Source organism: Myotis yumanensis, unplaced genomic scaffold (genome assembly GCF_028538775.1).
Source record: "Myotis yumanensis isolate MYYU_CA2020_CCGP unplaced genomic scaffold, mMyoYum1.0.hap1 SCAF_5, whole genome shotgun sequence".
NCBI classification, from domain to species: domain Eukaryota; kingdom Metazoa; phylum Chordata; class Mammalia; order Chiroptera; family Vespertilionidae; genus Myotis; species Myotis yumanensis.
Genome location: NW_027223756.1, coordinates 54,566,980 through 54,591,727, shown reverse-complemented (window position 1 = coordinate 54,591,727; position 24,748 = coordinate 54,566,980).

The window sequence follows — 24,748 nt, the reverse complement described above, 5'->3', positions numbered from 1 at the left end:
TTGTTAAGTTGTATGAGTTCCCTATAAATTTTGGAGATTAAGCCCTTATCAGATATGACGTTGGCAAATATGTTTTCCCACGAGGTGGGTTTTCTTGTTGTTTTGTTGATGGTTTCTTTTGCTGTGCAGAAGCTTTTTATTTTGATGTAGTCCCATTTGTTCATTTTCTCTTTAGTTTCAACTGCCCTAGGAGCTGTATCAGTGAAGAAATTGTTTTGGCATATGTCTGAGATTTTGTTGCCTTTGTATTCTTCTAGAATTTTTATGGTTTCCTGTCGTACATTTAAGTCCTTTATCCATTTTGAGTTTATTCTTGTGTATGGTGTAAGTTGGTGCTCTAGTTTCATTTTCTTGCATATGTCTGTCCAATTTTCCCATCACCATTTATTGAAGAGACTATCTTGGCTCCATTGTATGTTCATGCCTCCTTTGTCAAAAATTAATTGAGCATATTGGTTCGGGCTAATTTCTGGACTCTCTATTCTATTCCACTGATCTATATGTCTGTTCTTGTGCCAGTACCAGGCAGTTTTGAGAACAGTGGCTTTGTAATACAGCTTGATATCTGGCATTGAGATCCCACCTACTTTGTTCTTTCTCAGGATCGTTGCAGCTATTCGGGGTCTTTTTTTATTCCAGATGAATTTTTGGAGAGTTCGTTCTAGATCTTTGAAGAAGGCCATTGGTATTTTAATGGGAAGTGCGTTGAATGTATAGATTGCTTTGGGTAGTATGGACATTTTAATGATGTTGATTCTACCAATCCAAGAACATGGTATGTTCTTCCATCTCTTTATGTCTTCCTCTATCTCTTTTTTCAACGTCCTGTAGTTTTCTGAGTAGAGGTCTTTAACCTCTTTAGTTAAGTTTATTCCTAGGTATCTTAATTTTTTTGGTGCGATGGTAAATGGGATTGTTTTTCTGATCTCCCTTTCTGAAAGTTCACTATTGGTGTATAGAAATGCCTCAGATTTCTTGGGGTTAATTTTGTATCCTGCTACATTGCCAAATTCATGTATTAAGTCTAGTAGCTTTTTGATGGAGTCTCTAGGGTTTTGTATGTATAATATCATGTCATCTGCAAATAAGGACAGTTTTACTTCCTCTTTTCCAATTTGGATGCCTTTTATTTCTTCTTCTTGCCTAATTGCAATGGCTAATACTTCCAGTACTATGTTGAACAGGAGTGGTGAGAGTGGGCATCCCTGTCTTGTTCCTGTTCTTAGGGGAAATGGTGTTAGTTTTTGTCCATTGAGTATGATGTTGGCTGTGGGCCTGTCATATATGGCTTTTATTATGTTGAGGTATGATCCTTCTATTCCCACCTTTCTGAGAGTTTTTATCAAAAATGGGTGTTGGATTTTGTCGAATGCTTTTTCTGCATCAATTGATATGACCATGTGGTTTTTTTCTTTCAATTTGTTTATGTGATGTATCACATTTATTGATTTACGGATGTTGTACCATCCTTGCATCTCTGGGATAAATCCTACTTGGTCATGGTGTATGATCCTTCTGATGTACTGCTGGATCCGATTTGCTAAGATTTTGTTGAGGATTTTGGCATCTATGTTCATGAGGGATATTGGCCTGTAATTCTCTTTCATTGTGATGTCTTTACCTGGTTTTGGTATTAGGGTGATGCTGGCTTCATAGAATGAGCTTGGAAGCGTTCCTTCCTCTTGAATTTTTTGTAGTAGTCTGAGGAGGGTAGGTTTTAGTTCTTCCTTGAATGTTTGGTAGAACTCCCCTGTGAAGCCGTCTGGCCCTGGGCTATTGTTTGCTGGAAGCTTTCTGATGACTGCTTCAATTTCTTCCATAGTTATTGGCCTATTGAGGTTTTTAGATTCTTCCTGATTGAGTTTTGGAATGTTGTATTTTTCTAGGAATTTGTCCATTTCTTCCAGGTTGTCTAGTTTGTTGGAGTAGAGTTGCCCGTAGTATTGTTTAACAATCATTTGTATTTCTGTGGGGTCTGTTGTTATTTCGCCTCTATCATTTCTGATTTGGTTTATTTGGGACCTCTCTCTTTGCTTCTTGGTGAGCCTGGCTAGGGGTTTGTCAATCTTGTTTATCCTTTCAAAGAACCAGCTCTTGGTTTCATTGATTTTCTGTATTGTTTTTTTGGTCTCTATTTCATTGATTTCTGCTCTAATCTTTATTATCTCCTTCCTTCTGCTCACTCTGGGGTTTTCTTGTTGCTCTCTTTCTAATTCTATGAGTTGTAGAGTTAGATGATTGACTACCATTTTTTCTTGTTTTTTGAGATAGGCCTGTAGAGCTATAAACTTTCCTCTCAGGACTGCTTTCATTGTGTCCCAGAGGTTTTGGATTGTTGTGTTTTCATTGTCATTAGTGTCCAGGATGTTTTTAATTTCTTCTTTGATGTCATCGGTAACCCAATCAATATTTAATAACATGCTATTCAGCTTCCAAGTGTTTGAGTATTTTGGGTTGTTTTTATTGTAGTTTATTTCTAACATTATGCCATCGTGGTCTGCGAAGAAGCTTTTTATGATTTCAATCTTCTTGAATTTGTGGAGACTTTGCTTGTGACCCAATATGTGGTCTATTTTTGAATATGTCCCATGAGCACCTGAGAGGAATGTATATTCCGCAGCTGTGGGGTGAAGTGTTCTGAAGATGTCAATTAAGTCCACCTGATCTAGTGAGTCATTTAGGATTGCTGTTTCTTTGCTGAGTTTTTGTCTAGCGGATTTATCCAGTGATGTCAGTGGTGTATTAAAGTCCCCTACTATGATTGTATTGTTGTCGATCTCTCCCCTGATATCTTCCAGAAGTTTTCTTATGTATGTGGGTGCTCCTGCATTGGGTGCATATATGTTTACCAGGGTTATATCTTCTTGTTGTATTGATCCCTTTAGTATTATGAAGTGGCCTTCCTTATCTCTGGTTATTTCATCCATTTCTTAAGTGGCAGAATTACACTTTTCATGAAGCCATTGTAGAAATTATATTTCATGTGATTTTGTGTGGATAATTTAGTTGCCCAAATGTCAAAGGAAAAATTGAATGAGTATAAAATCCTAAGGTCACATTCTCTTCCCCTTAGAATAGTTAGTCATTGTTCAATTGCCTCCTGCAATTGCTATGAAAAAGTATATTAGTCTAATTCCCATGATTAGAAAAATTATATTATTTTTTTCTATCTGAACCATAAGAAAATGGGAATATGTTACTTATTATAGCACTGAATGTTTTTCCTGTTCCATTTGTTAGATAAAATTTATCTCTACATTGTCATTCTATTTACTCTTTATATCTATTCTAATTTTTTCAGTATCTTAGTGTATTCATTTTAATTAGTTAACTCATTCATTAACTTATCTATTTACCATTTATTAATTCAACGAATGTGCCACATATATAGGTTAGCAACAGTTAACGATACAAGGTCTCTGCCCTTGGACTTTACATACTGGTACAGGGTGAGATACAATAAGCATAAAATGAATAAATACATATCAGATAGTGATATGTGAGTGTGGTGGAGAAAATAAAGCAGTCAGATGTTAGCAATCCATGTTGGCTAGGGGTAAAAAGTGCTATTTTTTTTCAGACAAAGTCCTACCAACAAAGTAATCTTTGAATGGGTGCCTGAAGATGGTGAGCTGTGCCCTGGCTGGGTGGCTTAATTGGTTGGAGTGTCAACCTGCGCACAAAAGGGTTGGGGGTTTCATTCCCGGTCAGGACACATACCTGGGTTGTGGATTCTGTCCTTGGTCAGGGTGGGTATGCAGGCAACCAATTGATGTCTCTCTCTCACATCAATGTTTCTCTCTCTTTTCCTCTCCCCACCCTCTTCCTCTCTCTCTGAAAATCAATAAAAACATATCCTTGGGTTAAAATTAAAAAAATAAAGGTGAGCTGTGAGCTAAGCATGTATCTGGGAACAGTGATTCAGGCAGAATGTGGAAGGCCCTGAGTCAGTGGTAAGTTTGTCGTATTTGACAAGCAAAGAGGCCATCATAACTAAAGCAAAGTGTGAAATGGTGAAAATGGAACAAGATGAGATTACAGGGAGTATCAAGGGGCCACACTGTGGAAATGACTTTGGGTTTTACTGTAAGACTGAAAGCCACTGGAAGATGTAATAGTTTCCTATGACTATTTAACAAATAATGACAAATTAAGTGTCTTGAAACAGACATTTATTATCTCACAGTGTCTGTGGGCCAGGATTCTGGGGCTGGCTTGAATATGCTTTGGGCTTCAGTGTCCCACAAGGCTTCATTCACTATATTGGCCAGGCTGCATCTCAACTGGCGGCTTGATAGGAAGAATGCACTTCCAAGCACATTCAGGTTGTTAGCAGAATCCATTTCCTTGCAGTTGTATAACTGGGAGGTCCAACTTTTTGATGACTATTGGCTGGAGATCACCTCAGGTCCTAGAGGCCACATGAGGTTCCTAGAAGCAATTGCAGTTTAGTTTTTTTCCATATGCACTTTCCCATGTGACTGCTCACTTCATCCAGCCTCCAGGGAGAGTCCCATATAATTATTACAGATACAAAAGATGAAATGTCTCATGGAATAAATCTTAACACATCAACAAAATGAAAATTCTTGTAATGTGTAGCCCTGATTGCGTAGCTCAGTTGGTTGGAACACCATCCCAATATGCCAAGGGTTGTGGGTTCAATCCTCAGCCAGGGTACATACAAGAATCAACCAATGAATGCATAAATGAGTGGAACAATAAGTCAATGTTTCTCTCTCTCTAAAAATCAAAAAAACATAAAATGATGCATATAAATCTCATGGTTTTGAGTGTTGTAGAATCTGCTGTATTTTTAGAAATAAAGATTGTAGACTGAAAAAGAGGCATATAAAACAGGTTTTATCCTCGTGTTACAGAGCTAATACTGAACTGGACAATTTCTAAAAATAACACGATGTCTTTTTATCGTGGACATTTTTTCCTTATCTCTATTAAATGCTCTGATATTGGATGTCAGTAGGTATTCATTCTTAAAGACTGGTAACAGACAAATCTGCAGTTTATAAATGCCCCAAAATTTGCTGCTAATGGCTCTAACAGTGGGAGTAGAATTTTGTCTTAGAGGTAATATCTTTGTCCTGAAAGGGAAGATTTTACTATGACTTATTGGTCATAAGTATAAGATAAATCATTGTTCCTAAGATAGCTATGGAATTTGGAGAAATTATCCAAACCAGATACTTCAAAGTGGGACGTTAGATATTCTGTTCAAGATTGTAAAAATCTTATGTAACTGAGGAGTCTACACTGAATGATAAGTGGTTTGGAGGAATCTAGGACTGATAGGAAGTAGGCTTAGTGCTGGAACACAGAAATATTATTGAGTTTTAAAACATTTATCTTGAATCCAGCCATCTTACCAATTTAAAATTTTCTATCATTATCACTATTTTTATATAATTCTATTAGTAAAAAGAGACACTTTTATCTCTTATCCAGTATTTACTCATTACGACTTAACAAGACAATTTTGAATAATTGATGAGGACATCCCTCTTCACAGTCTGATTTTACTTGAAATTGTGTTAGTTTTACTTTTGTATGTCAACCTGATGTCATGTAGTTTTCCTTTATTAATCTTTTCTCCTGTATTAATATAAATTTTACCTTGAAAATGATAATACTGTCAAACTGATCAATGGTTCCTCCCTGTATCTCCATATCAGAATCATAATGAGAAGAACCATGCTTCCCATAAGCTGTGATTACAGAACTTAGCTATATAGCCAGTGGTTACAGTTATTGATGGTGCAATGTGTTGTGAAAAAACATTAGATTTGGAATCAGAAAACCTCAGATCACCTTGAACCCATTATTTGCTATCTATTTCACTTTAGGTAAATCTTTTAGTTTCTCTGAGCCTTAGTTTTCCCATCGAAAAGTAGAGATAGTGTTGTGCTATTTATCTCATAGCTCTGTTTTCAAGGAAAAAAAAGATTTTGAAAAACAATTATCTTAAAAATATTGTATAGCATGATTGGGATGACTGTATGCCCCAGTTTTCCTGGGAAAACTTGTTTATGTCCATTATTCTGGCTTAATTTTTAAGAACACCTATTTCACTGTCAAAGTGCTTAGCATGAATAATACATTTGTCACCTAAAATATAGTTGTTATTTTCTTTATTCCTGTCATCTGCGTAGATTGACACTGACTGAAGGCAGGGATAGTTGTCCTTCCTTGTGTCACCTACACTACCAAGCCCAGTGCCTGTCACTTGGCTGCTCTTAACCCTTGAATTAATGAATATTTTAAAAATAGTTATTTAAAGCTATGATAGTGTTTTGTGATGAACATCATTATCTTGGCTGATATCAGAACTTAAAATAGTTTGAGTGGGAGTAACATGCAGCTATATAATATATGACTTTCTTCAACTCGTACAAGCAATGTATTGTTTAAGAGTAGTACTACAATGAGTTAAAAATATGCACACAGAATTATTAATTTGGTTAAAAGCCCTGTACAACACACAGTGAGTCTATGACTTGTGCTGACAAAAAGAATGCCTGAAAGACCATTATAAGAGCAGCAATGAAGAGATGATGGTTTTATCTCAGATGTATCAGTTTTAATAGTTTTGGGGATCCATTTTCTTATTGTTTATCAGCAGACTTACAGTTCTACTGAGCTGAGATGGATGATTTGCAGGGTTATTACTAAATCTCCTATGTAGATCTTAAAAACTTCAGGCATTGCTTCTTTACTTGGACTGAAAAAATATGTATTTTGGATCATATCTTGAGGCATTTGTGTTTGGAGAATCAATATTCAGTCAGATACTTATTTCAGAAAGGATTTGGCATTTAACATGAAATTTACCACATCAAGAGGTCTGTCTCATAGAGACTGAATTTAGGGGTAGGATAATTTATCTATTGAATAGTCATAAAAAGGAGGAATAATCCAAAGTAAAATACTTGAGTTGCTGCATTACCAAAGTATCATCTCTTCCTCCTCCTCCTCTCCTCCTCCTCCTCCTCCTCCTCCTCCTCCTCCTCCTCCTCCTCCTCCTTCTTCATTATTTTTGAGCAAAAAGAACCTAAGAGACATCTTGGCTGAAGATCATTAAGTGGTGGTGAGACAGTCAAACCCATGAAGCTGTCCAATAATGTGGAAGTGATTACTTGGTGGTGAGAAAAATAAATGTCTCATTGTAGCAGCATCTTAAATTGCTAAATTAAAAAAAATTGAAAAAATTTTCTAACCTCTCTCTTATATATACTTTCCTCCTGGGAAAGAGAAAGTTGGATGTGTTTTACTTCATTTTTCTGAATGTAATTTTTTTAAGGAAGTAGAAATTTTTATTTTGCTGCAAGGCTTGTCACTGCTCAGGTTTGTAACATGAGGAGATGACATATATTACTGAGTTAGGCAGCTTGTCCAGCTAATTATACTCTTGCTATATTTGAACAAAACTAAGGAGAAAATTACTTGAATGCCTCTTAGGTTTTTTCCTAACAGTCACTTTCTAGGTGTGATAAGAAAAGAAGCACCTGTTACTATCCAAATTGCTTTTATAGTTGTAGTAACAGTAAAGTAATATATACTATGGCATTCTGAGCAGCCTATTATTTGAATAATGACTGATGTTTTAAAAACAGATGTGAGCTGAAATATTACTATACATTTTCTCCTTGTTTTCACTAACATAGTAGAAATTAAAATAATTGGGGAAAATATATACAGAAATAATTCTTTTTAAAGATTATTTAATTGAGTATGTTAGGGTTACATTGGTTAATAAAATTATAGAGGTTTCAAGTTTACACTTTTATAATACATCATCTGTATATTGTATTGTGTGTTCACCATCCAAAGTCTAGTCTCCTTCTGTCACCATTTATTCCCTTTTATCCTCTTTTTCCTACCCCACCCCTTTCCTCTGGGATAATCACCATACTGTTGTTAGTATCTATGAGTTTTTCTTTCTTTCTTTTTCTTCTTTTTTGCTTAATTCCTTCACCTATTTCACCCAGCCCCAGACCATCTCCTCTATCTTTTAGAGAGATTACTCTGAAACTTCGATTAGATTTCCTGAAGGATTATTGGAGCAAATATTTCCTAAGGAAATAATCATGGATGCAGAGATGTTCTAAATATGTCCATTATGGGAGTATTCATAGTCCCCCAAATGTAGACAACTTAAAGGCTGACAATATGAAATTTTTAAATAGGTAATGAATAGTTTATAAATAAATGGAATATTATGCAGCATTTAAACATTATTTCTAAAAATAGTTAATGCATAAGAAATGATCAAAATATGACCATTTGACAGAAAAACTAAAGTACAAAATGTATTTATAGTACACTTCCTACTCTACTACATATACTATAGTTCATACGCAACACACACCATTCAGAAAAATAACAATATACAAATGTTTTTTTCTGGATCATGATTATGAATAATATTCTTATTCAAATTTTGCTGTGTTTTTTTTCAAATTTTAATAATGGGTCACTTTTATAATCAGAAAAAAATAAGCATTACTACAAGAGCATGAGAGAGAGAATCAAAATGATGAAAGATATATCACTTTGGAGTTTTGAAGTGGAGAGATCAGTTTGTATAAGTAATTGAAGCATAAAGCAAGAAGCATCTTTTAAAAAATATATATGTTTATTGATTTTTAGGGAGAGGGATAGAGATAGAAACATCAGTCAGAGAGAACCATCATCCATCGACTGCCTCTTGCAGGCCCCCTACCAGGGATCAAGCCCACAACCTGGGTATGTGCCCTGAGGCTCAAGGGTCAAAGCTCAACCACTGAGTCACACTTAATGAACACTTAAGGATACTGGGAATGCTTATCCTATGGAAGTGAAGGTTTTCCATCATTTAGTGAAGACACAGCTAACAGAACTAATTAAGGATGAAATGGGCTCTCTCATCAGGCAGTGAATTGGCCACCCACTGAATACATGGACTGTCACTGTGCAAATGAACCCAAATAACAAGCACTTTGGAACCTGCTGTCATTTGTAAAGGTAGCCCTCTTAATCTAAGAGAAGCGAGGTGTCAGGTGGGTATTTAGACTAACTGTTCTCGAATGACCCCTCTAAATTTAGCACAATGTGTTAATATTCCTGAGATTTGATCCATATCCACACTGTTCACATTTATTGATACACCAAACTGCAAGATAAAGCTGATGTTCCATCATTTAATAGTCAGTGATTATTCTCAGCCACTTCACTGTTCATTACCACTCCCACTAGAGGTGGGAGAGGGGGTGGAGAGTTCATTCAAATGAGTTGACTTTTCTGCATGTTAAAAATTAACATGAAAGACTTGGTGTAAGAGTTTAATACCATTGGCCAAAGTGGTAAATTGGTATTAGGAGTATGCTCCCTTAATCACTCTATCTCTGTAATCTATTTCCCTTTACATTAGCTGTTTTCTGCTCCCTAATTAAACATGCAGTCTAGATTTATAATTGTCATCTCAGTTTCCTTGAAATGCCAACTTTGTAACAATAATAACAATAATGCCAAGCTCATCTAGTCTGAGTTCTAATTTTGAACATACATTTACAAAGAGCTGATCCTGTATCCTGCTCTATCATGACTTCTAAGATAAATGTCATTCACTCTAAGAAAATGAACCATAAGTATCTCTAGGTTTCATTATTATAAATTTCTGGTTAAGTTCCTCTGGTTAAGTTTATTTACAGAAAATAGATTTCACTGATGGCTGACTTTTGAAAAGGTAATGGAAGTATATTGTCAAAACAATTCATATCAAGCACAATAATTTATGCTTTTTTATTTGTCAGAGGTCTGTTTATGTGCCGGAGTCCATTCATTGTCTTCACTAGCTGAGTTTAGACAGAGACCCCCAAAAGCTAGTAACCTTTGAAGTCCTAGCAAAGGTCAGAACTGCACCACCCAGTTAATCTAGGAACCACCCAGTTAATTTAGGTAATAATAGCTGAAGCATCCCCACCTTAGTTCCCTTAATTCCTTAGATACTTGTGTAGATCCTTGTTGATTATTGTTGATCAGATATTCTGCCTATTTCTGGAAATTGTCTACCAATGAGCTAATCCATGTGTCATTCAAACTTCCTTACCCTAAGGCTACCCCAGACAAACCTCCTTACCCTAAGGCTACCCCAGACAAACCTCCTTACCCTAGGGCTACCCAAGATCAAATAAAAGCTTGGAGCGGCCTGAGCATCAGTGGAAGTCCTTCAGGACTTGCCCGCCTGGTCCCCCAATATTGCAAAATTATCTCGTGTCTTTTTCTTTCACTTGTGTGCGGCTCCTCTTTCAGATACCGAACCCTACTCCACGCAGAACGTGGAGGGAGTGTTACTCGACATTATGGGCGAATATAAAGCTACATTGAGTGTTAGAAATCACACACACACACACACACACACAGAGTTTAGGACCAACAGTGTAACTCCATTATCTATCTATATAAAAGGCTAATATGCTAAGTGTCCAAACGTCTAACTGGTAGCTATGATATGCACTTTCCACCAGGGGGCAGACACTCAATGCAGGAGCTGCCCTGACATGCACTCATCGTTTACAGAGAAATGGCACCACACTGGTTGTTTACAGAGAAATGGCACCACAGGTAACCACAAAGTAACATTTTACCCAAATGTCTGTGAAGTGTTTTCCCATGCCTCATCTCATTTGATCTTCACAGAAGTCCTGGAGTAGGTAGATAGGAGACTCAGTGGAATCCTATTTTCTTTTCATTAGCTGGAAAACGGAGATTTAGAAAGCTTAGAAACTTGACCCGACTGAAAAGAAGTAAGAAATGGTGGACCTTGAAAATGACTTCAGGTTTTCTCACTGCGCAGAATATAGTCAAACACTGCTGCAGTTAAATATTTTATCCTTTGTTCTCCCTGTGTGATCTACAATAATAATCTGCTTTGTGTTGATACTGCTGTGTTACTGACAATTACCTGAAAGAGAAGTTGGGGCGCTTCACTGGGATGGAAAAAGTTTAGCTAAATCAGAAAGCAGGTCTAATTAAGTAGTTTATTCTATATATATAAAAGGGTAAATTGACTTGTGCATGCACAATACATATAAAGCTCTCGCTGGTGCCAATAGCACATGTGTGTTTCGATCTGTCATTATTGATCACGAATTTGGTTGACACTTTTATTATAGAGAAAGGGTGAATAGCGATATTAAAATATTTCTTCTAATTAATTTCCTTTCAATGTGCACAAATTCGTGTACCGGCCGCTAGTGATACTATAAGTAGATCTGAACATAACACATTTTAGAGCATTATAATAAAGAGGAAGCCTGAGCCAAGTAACCAACCAACCAGTAAATAAAGAAGGATAAAAGGCTTTATTAACTGATAAGTCTTCCAAATAAAATGAGAAATTCTACTCTACAGTAGACTATTTTGAAGAGATAACTTTCACAATGCAAGTGAATAAATTAATTAGCTTGTAATAAGAGGAAACTTTAAGAGACAGTATAATATTTCAGTATGACAATTATTTTAAGGCAGTCTTTTGCTTACTTCAAGTTTAATTTGCTATTCTTTTTATTCAATAAATGTTAATTGGGTCAAGTTTCTTGATAGTGTAATTTAAGTCTCCTTTATCCTTATCAATTTTCTCTCTACTTTGTCTACCAATTATTGATAGAGGGATAGTGAAGTCTCCAGCTATAATTGTAGATTTGTTTTTTTCTCTCTGCAGTTCTATTCATTTTTTGCTTTGGAGTTTGAATTTCTGTCACTTGGTACATAAACCTTTAGGATTGCTATGTCCTCCTGATAAACTAACCCCTTCTAAAGGACTTGGTCTAAATAGTTTAAATTATCCATAAATACTTTTCTAAATTTAGTCTTAGATGCTGCAAAGAATTCATTTGTCCTGGTGAACAAGTTACATAAGGTGCCCAAAGGCTCCAGTTTGTCAGCTGTTTTGTTTCTAACTCAGTGCCAAGTAATACCACAGAGAATTCACATACCTTAGGCCTTCAGTAAATATGTGATTTAATTGCCAAATCTCAAGAGTGTTTTCCTAAAAAATGCCTGGTCTCTGTTTAAGTGCTGCTATTGTCAAATAACCTTACCCTAATTAGGGGAGGGGAAAATATTGGGATAATCTCATTATAGACAGAAATGCCACAGGCTGGATTTTATGTGTTGGAACCCTTGGCTGCAGACATTCAAATTCCTGAGGGGTGTGTGGGCTGTTCAGAAAACCGATCCTTCATAGGATTTTATGTTAACTTTAAAATGCACTTGTCCAGAATTTTTTAAAGCAATGCAAGGATGTTGCTGTAATATTGCTACTTAGATTTTTGTTGTTGTTGTTGTTGACTATTGGTTGTTGTAGGTGTAATTTATTATGCCTGTAGCAATCCAAAGAGAGGATAGAAAATCAGATGATTCATTCTCAGTGATTTATTTAGTCAGTAAACTTTTCAATTTCTACCCCTGGTTTTGTTATCACAGAGATTGTGAAGTGGGCAAGGTCACTGTCTCCTGGTATTGCAGTTAATCCAGTTTCCAAATTGTAGAAAGGCTTCACAGTGATTGTGAAATTATGTCTCTGAAGGCATGATTACTAACATTGTAATCTATCCACCCCTTCACTGTGTGTGTGTGAAATAAAAAGTTTAATTTGAAGCCAAATTCAGGATGTGTGAAAAGAACCTCATCTCCTGTTATCTATCTTTCTAGGAATTTAGAGGTGATAAAATTACTTACATCAAGGCTGTGAGTAACTTTCCTTGAGATATAAGACTATTAATCACACTCATTTTATATAGATTTTTTCTAGGCCCATATAACTAAAATTAGGCCAGAGATGTAAGTTAAAAGTAGTAAATTCCATAAACTCTAAAACAGATCTCCTTAATGCATGTACATTTCTAAAAGGCCATTTTATGCTGCCCCTCTCTCTCTTTAAATGCATCTGTAGTTCCTCCTAAACTCCTATTTACTCTTATTTTTAAAAGATTATTTATACATAAAGATTAAAATTCTTCAAAAACCAGTTTGTCATCTTACTGACAAAGACTAGTGATCATCAATGATGATAATGCAGGCCATTTAATATTCCAAGCTAAATCATGAAGTAGCAGTACTGACATTTTCATTCTAATCAACATAATCAGAGGCAAGAAGACCACAGACGTTCAAATGAGATGCACTATTGAAACTAGAATGAAGTTCAGGAAATATTAACCCTGTAAGACTAATGCTAACACTATGTAGGGGTGGAATTTTTCTATTTACAGCCATGTTTTTAAAAGTGACTCAAGTAGTATAATTTTGAAATGATGAGAGCTGAGTATGACACCAGGAACAAATCATAGTAAAATAAAATAAAATAAAATGTATATTTTGGAGATATTTTGAAATGAATAAAAGTAATGATATTTCATGGGTCTGTGAAAAATCAGTTACAAAATGAGAATTTCAAGAAAACCTCAAAATTCTGTGTTCTAAGGTTTCTCAGGCCAGATGGCATCCAGTTTAATACTCTGATAGTAGTGTCGGAGCAATGCCCATCCCCAGGGAGATCGTGGTTGTAACCATAAAAAATGGGGAAATTGTCATTTTGGTATATTATTTTTCTTCCTATTCTCTCTTTAAAAAATTATATGAGTAATTCATGTTGTATTTAGGAAACTTAAAAAGAAAAAAGAAAAAAGATTATGAAATTGTATTAAACATTTATTTGTACTTTTTATAAAATACTAGAGGCCCGGTGCATGAAAATTTATGCACTGGAGGGGGCGTCCCTCAGCCTGGCCTTCCCCCTCTCACAGTCCGGGAGCCCTCAGGGGTGGGAGGCAACCCGGCAATCAGGGGAAGGTGACACCCCCATCACACCTCTGCTGCTTCCACTGCCCGCAGCGCAAGCCTCAGCCGGCCCTGGTTACCTGAGCCTCGGTCGGCCCTGGTTACCTGAGCCTTGGGCAACCATGGGCAGCTGGGCAGCCGACATCCGAGGCTTGCCTATGCCTCGGGCTGGCCTTGGGTGGCTTGGGGGCTGAGGGGATTGGGGGACTCCGAAGGCAGGTGCCCTGGCGGGGCTGAGGGGACTGGATGCTGCCATCTTGTGGCTGTGGGTGCTGCCATCTTTGAGGGCGTGGCATTCAATTAGAATATTTCCTCCTTATTGTCTCTGGGTGCCGCTATCTTTGCGATGGTATGAGGGTTAATTAGCATATTCCCACTTTATTAGGTAGGATGATCATTCCTAACATATTACCTTAAAACTTAATATTTGTTTTTGTTAATATTATTAGGTAAAATTTCAATTAGTCATAGTTAAAGTAATAAACAATATGATTACAATTATTAGGGTCAACAGTAATCTTTTTCTTTCACAGCATTTTTTCTGTTACTGTGGAAAAAGTAGCAGCAGTGATACTAAATGTGAAAACCAGGAAGGGATATGTAGTGAGTTTCTTGACTTGCAAACCTGAGAACCAAATTCTGTACCTATGGGGATGCACTGAATTTCTATTTTTATTAAATATCTTCCTTAAGCCAATATTTTTTTCATTAATAATTCTGCCAGTTATGGAGTAATGGTTGTGAAAGAGTAAGTGCTCTGTGATTTCTAAGAAAATCATAGAAATACCAAAATAGTGATTAACACAGAGCTCTTTATGTTTATTCTTCTCATCTTCAAAATTACTTCTTCTTTGCTTTCTCTCTTGTAGTCCTAACACTGTCTTTCTTGGTGAGTATCTGCTGTCTCCTACTTCAAAACAATACCCTCTTTATTCTTTCTCTCCTTGATCCCAGCACTTGCCATCACATAAGATGCATAAGCGTGTGGTCATAATCTAAATTTTATAAGGCTATTTCATGGAGAAATATACTTTTTGGTACTTCTAATGTATTTAAAGTGTTTTTTTGTGTGGTTAGGTGGAAGAAAGCATTATTTTTCCCTTCTGTTTAGTGGCTGTCAAATGCACTTCTTTTTATCATTTTCTAGGTTGATGGCAGACCCAAATAGCTCTCTATGGCCATTTTATTTCCTGGTTCTTTCCTGATTTATGTAACATTCAGCTTGAAATAAATGTTAAAGCAATGATTGAGTTTGAACTTAGGTTACAGTACAAAAGCTTAAGTATAAAATTTTAGGTAAATAATCAAAACCATAGGTGACCAGAAATATGTGGCTTGGGACTTAAAATTTTTGTTAAGAAACTGCTCATTGAATGTAAAGGTTTTTTTGTTTGTTTGTATGTTTTTGTTTTCCCCTTGGATGTCTGTGGTGTTTCTTTCTGCATTTGGGGATATAGCAGCACCCTCATTTAAACTCTCCAAAGTGCTGGAATTAGGCACTTTGTTTACAAGATAGATTTGTACTTTTTTTTTTTTTTTAAAGAAGATGCATTCTTTCCCTGTCAAATAGAGCACATTCCTCAGCTCTACTACCAAAAACGTTCTTCTCTAAACTCCTTTCCCTCAGTTCACAGATAAAAAAAAGTTCCTGATTCTTCTCTTGCATTGTATATTGGAATTTGTCTTCAGTCCTTTCACAGTGAAAGAGGCAACATGCTCAAAGCCTAAGAGCTTGACTTTCTGAGTCAGAGAGTTCTGGCTTGAATCCTGGCTCTGTCACTGTATAGATCTTTGTCTTTGAACAAGTTATGGGGTGGGGGGGGGGTGTCTCTCCAAACCCCCATATCCTTATTTAAGAAATTGAGATTATTAGTAGTAAATGCAGTATATTGTGGATCTGCAATAAAATCATGATTTAAGGACTTAGCATAACAAAGATCATACCCTGGAGGCTTCACACACAAACTACTCTTATTTTGCAAACCTTTCTGAGAATCTCTCTGATGTTCCAGAGAGCACCTCAGCTTGTGGACTTCTCCAAGCGTCCTTTCCTCCTTTAAGAGCCTCTTAAGATCCCACCTCTTCCATTCATTTTCATATACACCCTCAACTCAACATGTAAAAACATAACACTCTGCAAAGACTGCAGATGTTTTTTATTTGTTCTTTCTGATGTCATATAAAGCATGCTATACTGTACACCAGCAACATACTATATTGTCCTTGTTATTGCTTTCTGATATGACAGTGGTAATGATAGGCTCTGAATAAATAGGAAGCCAGCATATTTTGAGCATTAAGGCCATTATCAGATTAGATATAATTATATTTGAATCTCACTCAGTGAACATCCTAGCTAATAAAAGAGTAATATGCAAACTGACCATCACTCCAACACACAAGGTGGCTGCCCCCATGTGGTCAAAGATGGCCTGCAGGGGAGGGCAGTTGGGGGTGACTAGGCTGGCAAGGGAGGGCAGTTAGGGGCAATCCAGCCGGCAGGGGAGCAGTTAGGCATTGATCAGGCTGACAGGGGAGTGGTTAGGGACAATCAGGCAGGCAAGCAGGCGAGTGGTTGGGAGCCAACAGTCCTGGATTGTGAAAGGGATGTCCGACTGCCCGTTTAGGCCTGATCCTGATCCCTGAGTGAGATTATATTTGAATCTCTGTGAAAGGGATGTCCGACTGCTTGGAGGATCGGGCCTAAACGGGCAATCGGACATCCCTTGAGGGGTCCCAGAATGGAGAGGGTGCAGGCTGGGCTGAGGGACAATCCCCACCACCCCCCACCCCCGTGCACAAATTTCGTGCACGAATTTCATGCACCGGACCTCTAGTATATTGGATAAACTTTGTTATTTAACTTCAGATGGTAGTACCAGAAAATGGACTTGGCTGTGTGTGTGTGTGTGTGTGTGTGTGTGTGTAAGCATGTGTGCGCACTTCATGCATATATGTATTTAAATTTAACATTTTTTACTAAAGCTGCTATTGAAAATTGCTGCATGGCAAAGACATTAACATCTCTGGGAAACCCTAATAAGAGTAATTAGGAAAACTGATTTAAATGAATAAGGATTTGGGGATTTATCTGTTAGAGTTTGTATAGATCTATGGAGAGAGCCTTATCCATAATTACAAATGAACAGGTTTTTTATAAATTAATCTCTACAAGAAATTATTTTTTCTAATCCCTCATGTGAGACTGGCCCTAAAACTTATTAAATAGCAAAGCAATTAAATATAATTCTTCTATTGGCATTGATTGCCCGAGAGACAGGGCCAGATGAGCAGAGCCTACAAGATCAAGGTGCCTTTATAATATAGAGATACTGCCACCTTTGTCTTCAATACTCACATCTTCTCATGAAAGGCCTGTGTAGGTAAGAATGTCCTTTCCAATGAGCTCTGTAGTGAAACCTCACAGAAGATGAAATAAAATGACAACTCTTTTTATCAAGAGTTTGATGCAGCTTGTTGTGAAGAACACTCCTGTAATTAGAAGGCGATTTGAATAGGAAGCCTGAAAGAGGATAACCTTTTTCCCCAGAAAGAATCCTGGTGTCATCTTTTAAGCCACCTTCCTTCATCCACCTTGTAATTGACTTAGAAAGATCACTCTCCAAATATAATCTTGTTTTGTTCACTACTTCGTAACTCACATATTCCTAAATTTCCCCATCCATGAAGAACTTTTCCTGTCATGTTGTCTAAACTAGTAGAAAGATAAGGTTGTTTTTTTTTTCTTGATATTTTATTTAAATTGTCTTAGTGTATCCTAACTTTATCAGTTATTTTTTAAAAAATTGAGATCTAATTGACATAAAACATATTAGTATCAGGTGTACAACATAATATTTATATACATTGTTAAATTATCACAATAAATTTAACCTCCATCATCATGGTTGCAATTTTTTTCTTGTGATGAGAACCTTTAAGATCTTAACTTGCTGAGGCCGGTTTGGCTCAGTGGATAGAGCGTCGGCCTGCGGACTGAAAGGTCCCGGGTTCAATTCCGGTCAAGGGCATGTACCTGGGTTGCAGGCACATCCCCAGTAGGAGATGTACAGGAGGCAGCTAATCGATGTTTCTCTCTCATCGATGTTTCTAACTCTCTATCTCTCTCCCTTCCTCTCTGTAAAAAATCAATAAAATATATTTTTAAAAATATTTTTAAAAAAGATCTTAACAACTTTCAAATATATAATACAGTATTGTTATTATTATCATTATTATTGTTAATTTATCTTTAATGTTGAAAATATTACAGATGTCACTTTTTTTCCACATTGACCCCCTCTACCCAGCTCCCATCCCCTCCCCAGGCCTTCAATGCACTATTGACTGTCCATGGATTATGCATATATGTTTTTTGGTTAATCTCTTCCCGTCCCCCACCCTTTCCTCTAAAATTCATCAGTCTGTATAGCATGCTTCAGTCTGTGAATCTATTCTGCTTGTCAGTTTACTTTGTTCATTAGATTCCACAGATGAGTGCGGTCATGTGATACTTTTCTTTCTCTGACTGACTTATTTTGCTTAGCATAATACTGTCCAGATCTCTCTTGTCTCAGAGGGTAAGAGATACTTCTTTTTTTTAAATAGTTGCACAGCATGCCATGGTATCTTTATCCACTCATCTACTGATGGGCTGTTTCCAGATCTCAGCTATTGTAAATAACTCTGCTATGAACATAGGGGTGCATATACGTATAATACAGTATTTTTAACTAGAGTCACCATGCTGTATATTACATCCCTATGACTTATTTGTTTTGTAACTGGAAGTTTGTACTCTTTGATCACCTTCACCCACTTGGACTACTTCTCCCACCCCCACTGACAACCACTAATCTGCATCTAGAGTTTGCTTTTTTTGTTTTAGATTCAACATAAGCAAAACTGAGGAAGGAGCAGAGCACAAGGTGGTGGTGGTGGAGAAATAGGAAGCTTGCTTACTGTGCATAAATGGGATTATTGAGACTTAGAGTTGGATTTGTGACTTTGGATTATTTATTATCCTATATAATAAAGAGGTAATATGCAAATTGACCACCACTCCAATACACAAATGGCCACCCCCATGTGGTCAAAGATGGCTGCCCCATGTGGACACAAGATGACCACCACAAGCTGGCCAGCAAGGGGGGGGGTAGTTAGGGGCGACCGGGCCAGCAGGGGAGGGCAGTTAGGGGCAATCAGGCTGGCAGGGGAGCAGTTAGGCGTCTATCAGGCTGGCAGGGGAGTGGTTAGGGGGTGATCAGGCTGGCAGGCAAAAGTGGTTAGGGGCAATCAGGCAGGCAGGCAGGCGAGCGGTTGGGATCCAGCAGTCCTGGATTGTGAGAGGGGTCCCAGATTGGAGAGGGTGCAGGCTGGGCTGAGGGACACCCCCCCCCCCCCCCTGCACGAATTTCATGCACCGGGCCTCTAGTTATTTTATAAACACTAACATATTGATCAAAAGAGGAACATGAATAGATCCATTATTAAGGGAGATTGTTATGTGTTGTGTTTTTTTTTTTTTTGATGTTGAATGATAAGGTCATATATTAAGGAAGAGTGAATTATGTATTATTTATGTCGCTCCAAACACTTATTTAATTTCACATCCTGGCCTCTATATAGGCATTCTTGGCCAAAGGAATTGACAGAATGGTATTGGTTCTATATTTTGTGATTTTAAGGATACTAGGAAAACTTGTTTCACAAAGGCTTAGCAAAATTCTCTTTCTGCTAATATCCTTAAAAGAATGTTATTTATCACTGATAAGTGATGTATTTTCTCTTTGTTAAAATACAAACTCTTTTGGCATAGTCTGAGATCTGTGCATGGGAAGGAAGATCTCCAAGGGAAAGAGCTTTTCAGGAAGAATATTTAGGTGAGCACTGATTTTTGTGTGTGTGACTAACTTCATTTGCAGTTTTCCTAACCCTGTTTTGATAAATGTTAGAAATATGTCAAATATAAATAAATACATACATACTTGCAAAAAATAGACAAAAACAACACCCTGAGTTCATTGGTAGTTTTTGTATAATATTTTTTAAATACCCAAGGATATTTTCCCATTGATTTTTAGAGAGAGTGGGAGGGAGAGAGACAGAGAGAAACATTCATGTGAGAGAGACACATCGATTTGTTGCCTCCTGCATGTGGCCTCGACCAGGGCCTGGGCTGGGGAGGGTCCTGCAACCGAGGTAAGTGCCCTTGACCAGAATCGAACTCAGGACCCTTCAGTCCACAGGCCAACACTCTATCCACTAAGCCAAACCAGCTAGGGCTTTATATAATTTTTATTAAATAACAAAAACAACACACAAAATAATTAGTATTTTAAATGGTATAAAACACATGAAATCAGAAATGAGACCATGGTGGGTAGTGGATTAGGGGTTCTCAGGAGGAAGTTCAGCTGTGCTTTCTTGAGAGCTTGTTTGGAGGTTCTAGCAGGGGAGCGCAGCTACTCGTATACCCTTGACCGAAGACCGGTCCTCTCCTCTGGGGGGAAGGTCGTCCTCTTCGACCAAGCACACAGCTTCGGGAGGGACGCACATGGATCGATGAGGGAGGAGGGGGACACCCACCTAGTCAGCCAGATCAGCCAAATCAACCCTGGTGATCAATGGGGTGACAGATGTCGCAGCCACATCGCCTTCACATCCCAGTTGTGCTTTCTTAATGAACACCTGATTCCTGTTAAGCAGCTATTCAGATGTTTACAAGAACTATTAAGTTCACTTTTAGCCTTCTTCTATATGATTCTACTGTTGTGTAATAGTTCTTAATAAAGTTATTTTATTCTAAATTGGTTTTATTTTATGTAATGCTACTTTTTATTTAGAAAGAAAAATACTTGAAGAACTAGCATGTGGTTGCCTTATTGTTCTTCACTTGCCTCTCACTTTAGTGCATTTCATGCTCTTTTCTATGGTCTTTTTTTCTTAAGCTCTGTGATTTCTTCTTCCATGTAGAACCCAGTGCCTTAACACTGCTCTTGGATGTCCAGCGTTCCTCATTGTCCTGCTTTACCTGGGCCTGTTTGGATCACCCACTGCCCTAACAAATCTGCACTTCTCTCCCCATACTATTTAGCCTTCCTTTTTTGTTCATTTTTTTCCTTCCTTCCTTCCTTCCTTCCTTCCTTCCTTCCTTCCTTCCTTCCTTCCTTCCTTCCTTCCTTCCTTCCTTCCTTCCTTCTTTCCATGCTACCTAGAGGCTTCTATATTTTGTCAATATTTACAAAGGAATTGCTTTTGATTTTGTGGTCAATCTCTGCTGTTTCTTTCTTACCTTTTTTTTTTTTTTTTGCATTTTTTCTATTCTATTCATTTTGCTCTTATCTGTTACTTTCTTCTACTTTGGAAATAATTATTTTCTTTATATTGACTAAAGTTGAAGGTTTAACTATTTTAAATTCTTCCTTTTTAAAATAAATTTATTTAAGACAATAAACTTACTTGTCTATACTACTTTACCTGCATTCTACAGATTTAATCTGTTGTGTTTTCATTTACTCCCCATGGTAAATATTTCATAATTTCCATTTTGATTTACACATTAATTGAGTTATTCAGGAGTACACTTTAAAAAAGTATCTTTATTATTAAATTTTTAACCTAAAAATGAAAAGCCAAATGAAAGCAACAAGCATTTATTTGAGATAAAAATGAATTGCAGCCGAAACCGGTTTGGCTCGGTGGATAGAGCGTCGGCCTGCGGACTGAAAGGTCCCGGGTTCGATTCCGATCAAGGGCATGTACCTGGGCTGTGGGCACATCCCCAGTGGGGAGTGTGCAGGAGGCAGCTGATCGATGTTTCTCTCTCATCGATGTTTCTAGCTCTCTATCCCTCTCCCTTCCTCTCTGTCAAAAATCAATAAAATATATTTAAAAAAAAAAAAAAAAAAAAAAAAAATGAATTGCAATTTGTGGAACACATTTTCAGGCAGAAACCCAAATAGTGTTCCAATTACAGGGTGAAGACAAGGGGCTCTTATGAGAAAAGAAAGGAAAATAATTCGATGAATTTCTATTGGTGTTAAGCTGAGTTACTCTTTAGCTATATATGATTTGTTACTGATTCTATCTTCTACCTTATCTACTATAATAATTAATCTTTGTGCTCAGGATGTTTGCTTTCCTGTTAGCTTTGCAAACAGTTGCTTGTAAGGCAGTGTTGGTTTGTAATTTCATAGTATTGTAGTTACCACTGAGTTTCCCATTCCAGAACCAGGTCTTATATTGGTTCCTTGGGGCTTCTGCCCCTGTGATATTGCCAATATTTCCAATCCTGTCTCTGAACTAGTGGTTGGCATTGCTAGGTTCTGGTGGCGAGACTCGTCGGTATCCTCTGCCTCCCCAAGGAGCTTACAATAAGTCTTTGTCCCAAGCAATAGGTGGAAGTTTTATTTTCTGCCTTCTCTCATTCGATGGTTTTTGAGCAGGGCCTGCCCCTGATCCCCTACCTCACATGGGGATTGTGCTGAGTTCTGGGTATCCCACGGGAGCTAAACTCCAGGTTGCCTCTGCCTGCATCTGAGAGCTGGGACAGCATACACAGCTTCAGTCCCATCCCCACTCTGCATTTATTTTCTACTTCTGATTCCAGGCCATGACTGAAAGTATAACCCTTGCTTACTTATGCCTGTCTCATTTCTTAGGGAAAAAGCTTTCAACCAAATATTGGTGATAAAAAGATAGCTCCTTTGGTATTTGTTGTTCAAAATGCTATTTCTCTCAGAATTTTTTCCTAGAAATATATTAATTTTAGAAGTGGTGTTATATGCATCAATGATGTGATAATTATGGGAATTTGTAGCTCTTCTGGGGATTCTTCACATTTCTAAAGTTATCCCATGTAGTAGACAAAACATATCTATGATTCCTTCCCCTTACTTCCTCGTTCTTATTTTATAAAATATCCTGTATAGAGTTCACATATATTTATAGACTCAAGTAGAATGTATTACTGACCCCTTCCATATAGGCCATAGTCCTGGAACTCCCTCATTTCTTATTTATGTTCACTGATATAGTCTTGAGGCACTCTCCCTACTTCTTAATGTTCTCTTTCTATTTATGCTGCTCCCAGTCTCTTTAATTCTGCTGCTTGTCCGGTTTCCAAGAAAACTCTTTCTCACTCAGCTTTAGACATCACCTGGACTTTCAAATCTCTAACATGGAAAGAGACCCAAGAGGAAGTGACAGATAGGGAAATGAGTGCTTACTGTGGGCGAGGCTTGGGTGCTCTGCTAAATGTTTTCATATACTCATTCATTTGGTCTTGCAGCAGCACTATGAAGTTGATGATGATTATTATCCATATCTTATAAACAAAAGAGCTCAAGCCTAAGCTGTACTAATTTGTCCGGGACTGAGGTTTCTGCAGGGACTCATGAACTTCAGTTTTAAAACCAGTAAAGTGCCAGGCAAACTGGGACAAATTGGTCCTATGAGGGCCTCAGATCAATGACTAGGAAGTAGAGAAGCCTGGGCTGGAACCCAGGCCCACTTTGCACTAGGATCTTTGCTTTTCACCATGATAATACATATAGATATAGATAGAGATAGAGATAGGTAGATATAGATATAGATATGGAGATAGATAGATATAGATGATATAGATATAGATATAGATATATGTAAATGTTTTTATTGATTTCAGAGATGAAGGGGGAGAGAGACAGAAACATTAATGATGAGAGAGAATCATTGACTGGCTGCCTCCTGCATGTCCCCCACTGGGCATGTGCCCTGACCTGGAATCAGAACATGACTTCCTAGTTCATAGGTCGATGCTCAGCCACTGAGCCACATCGGCTGGGCCAGCATGATGTCATACTATCTCTAATTCAACAAAGTAGAAAAAAGAAATGAACTGATTCAAAGAAGAGGTAGAAGGTAAAGATATGAAAAAGTTCATTCAGGGGAAATGCTATTTCCTGGAAGGCATTTTGTCAGGGGAAATGTGCTTTATTGAGTGTCACAAGACCTAAATCTGGTCCCAGTTTATTCACAAACTCAGTGTTAAGTTGAACAAATCGCCTTCCATGATGCTTTTCCTCACCTGTAAAATGAGGGGCTAATGAGAACACAACTTCTGAGATAAAATTGGAATTTTAAGTTAAAAAATTGTGTTACTTGAACTTGTTCCTTAAATATAAACTCCCTAAAACAATTTCATAGCTGATAAATATTAGCTAGTTTTTAAAAGGGCATTGAGAAAAAAGAAATCTGATAATAGATGCTACGATTTATAGTATTTCATGATTTAGCTCAAATTTCTAGATCTAGCTCTTTAACAGCAGTTAGTATTTCTGAGCTCAGCAAAATTCCATTGCAACAGCTTAACAGTTTTGGCCTTTAATTTATTTGTATTACATTTGTGGTAATTAACTTTATGATATTTTCATTGTTGTCTTTAATTGTTTATAGAATGTCCCAAACATCTTAGTAGGAACTGATTTATAAATCAAGTTTTCACTCTTTATTGTTAATTTATAAAATGTTAATAGCCTCTATTTAAGGCATGTGTGATTAATAACCAAGGCAATGTACTTTTATAGTAGCACTGTTTTATTCTGTGAAAATCAGAAGTAAAACAGACTCACAACATGCCCTAATTATCATTTTAGGTATAAATGTGGGCATTGGAATGGGAATCTTCATAGATATTTTGAAAGCATTTCTGATTTAATAGTGTGAATAAGAAATAAGGCACTATGGCCTTTTAAAAATTCCTGGACACATGTTCTAAGCAAAATTTCCCCCTGATAAGATATAGCTTTTTATATTTTTAACATTTTATTCAAGAAAAGCCTCACTCTCCCTATGACCTCCACTACTGCCCCTTTCTATAAACATTTTAAAGTTGAATTCAAAGACTGGAGGGAAATTTGAGGTGAGAAAA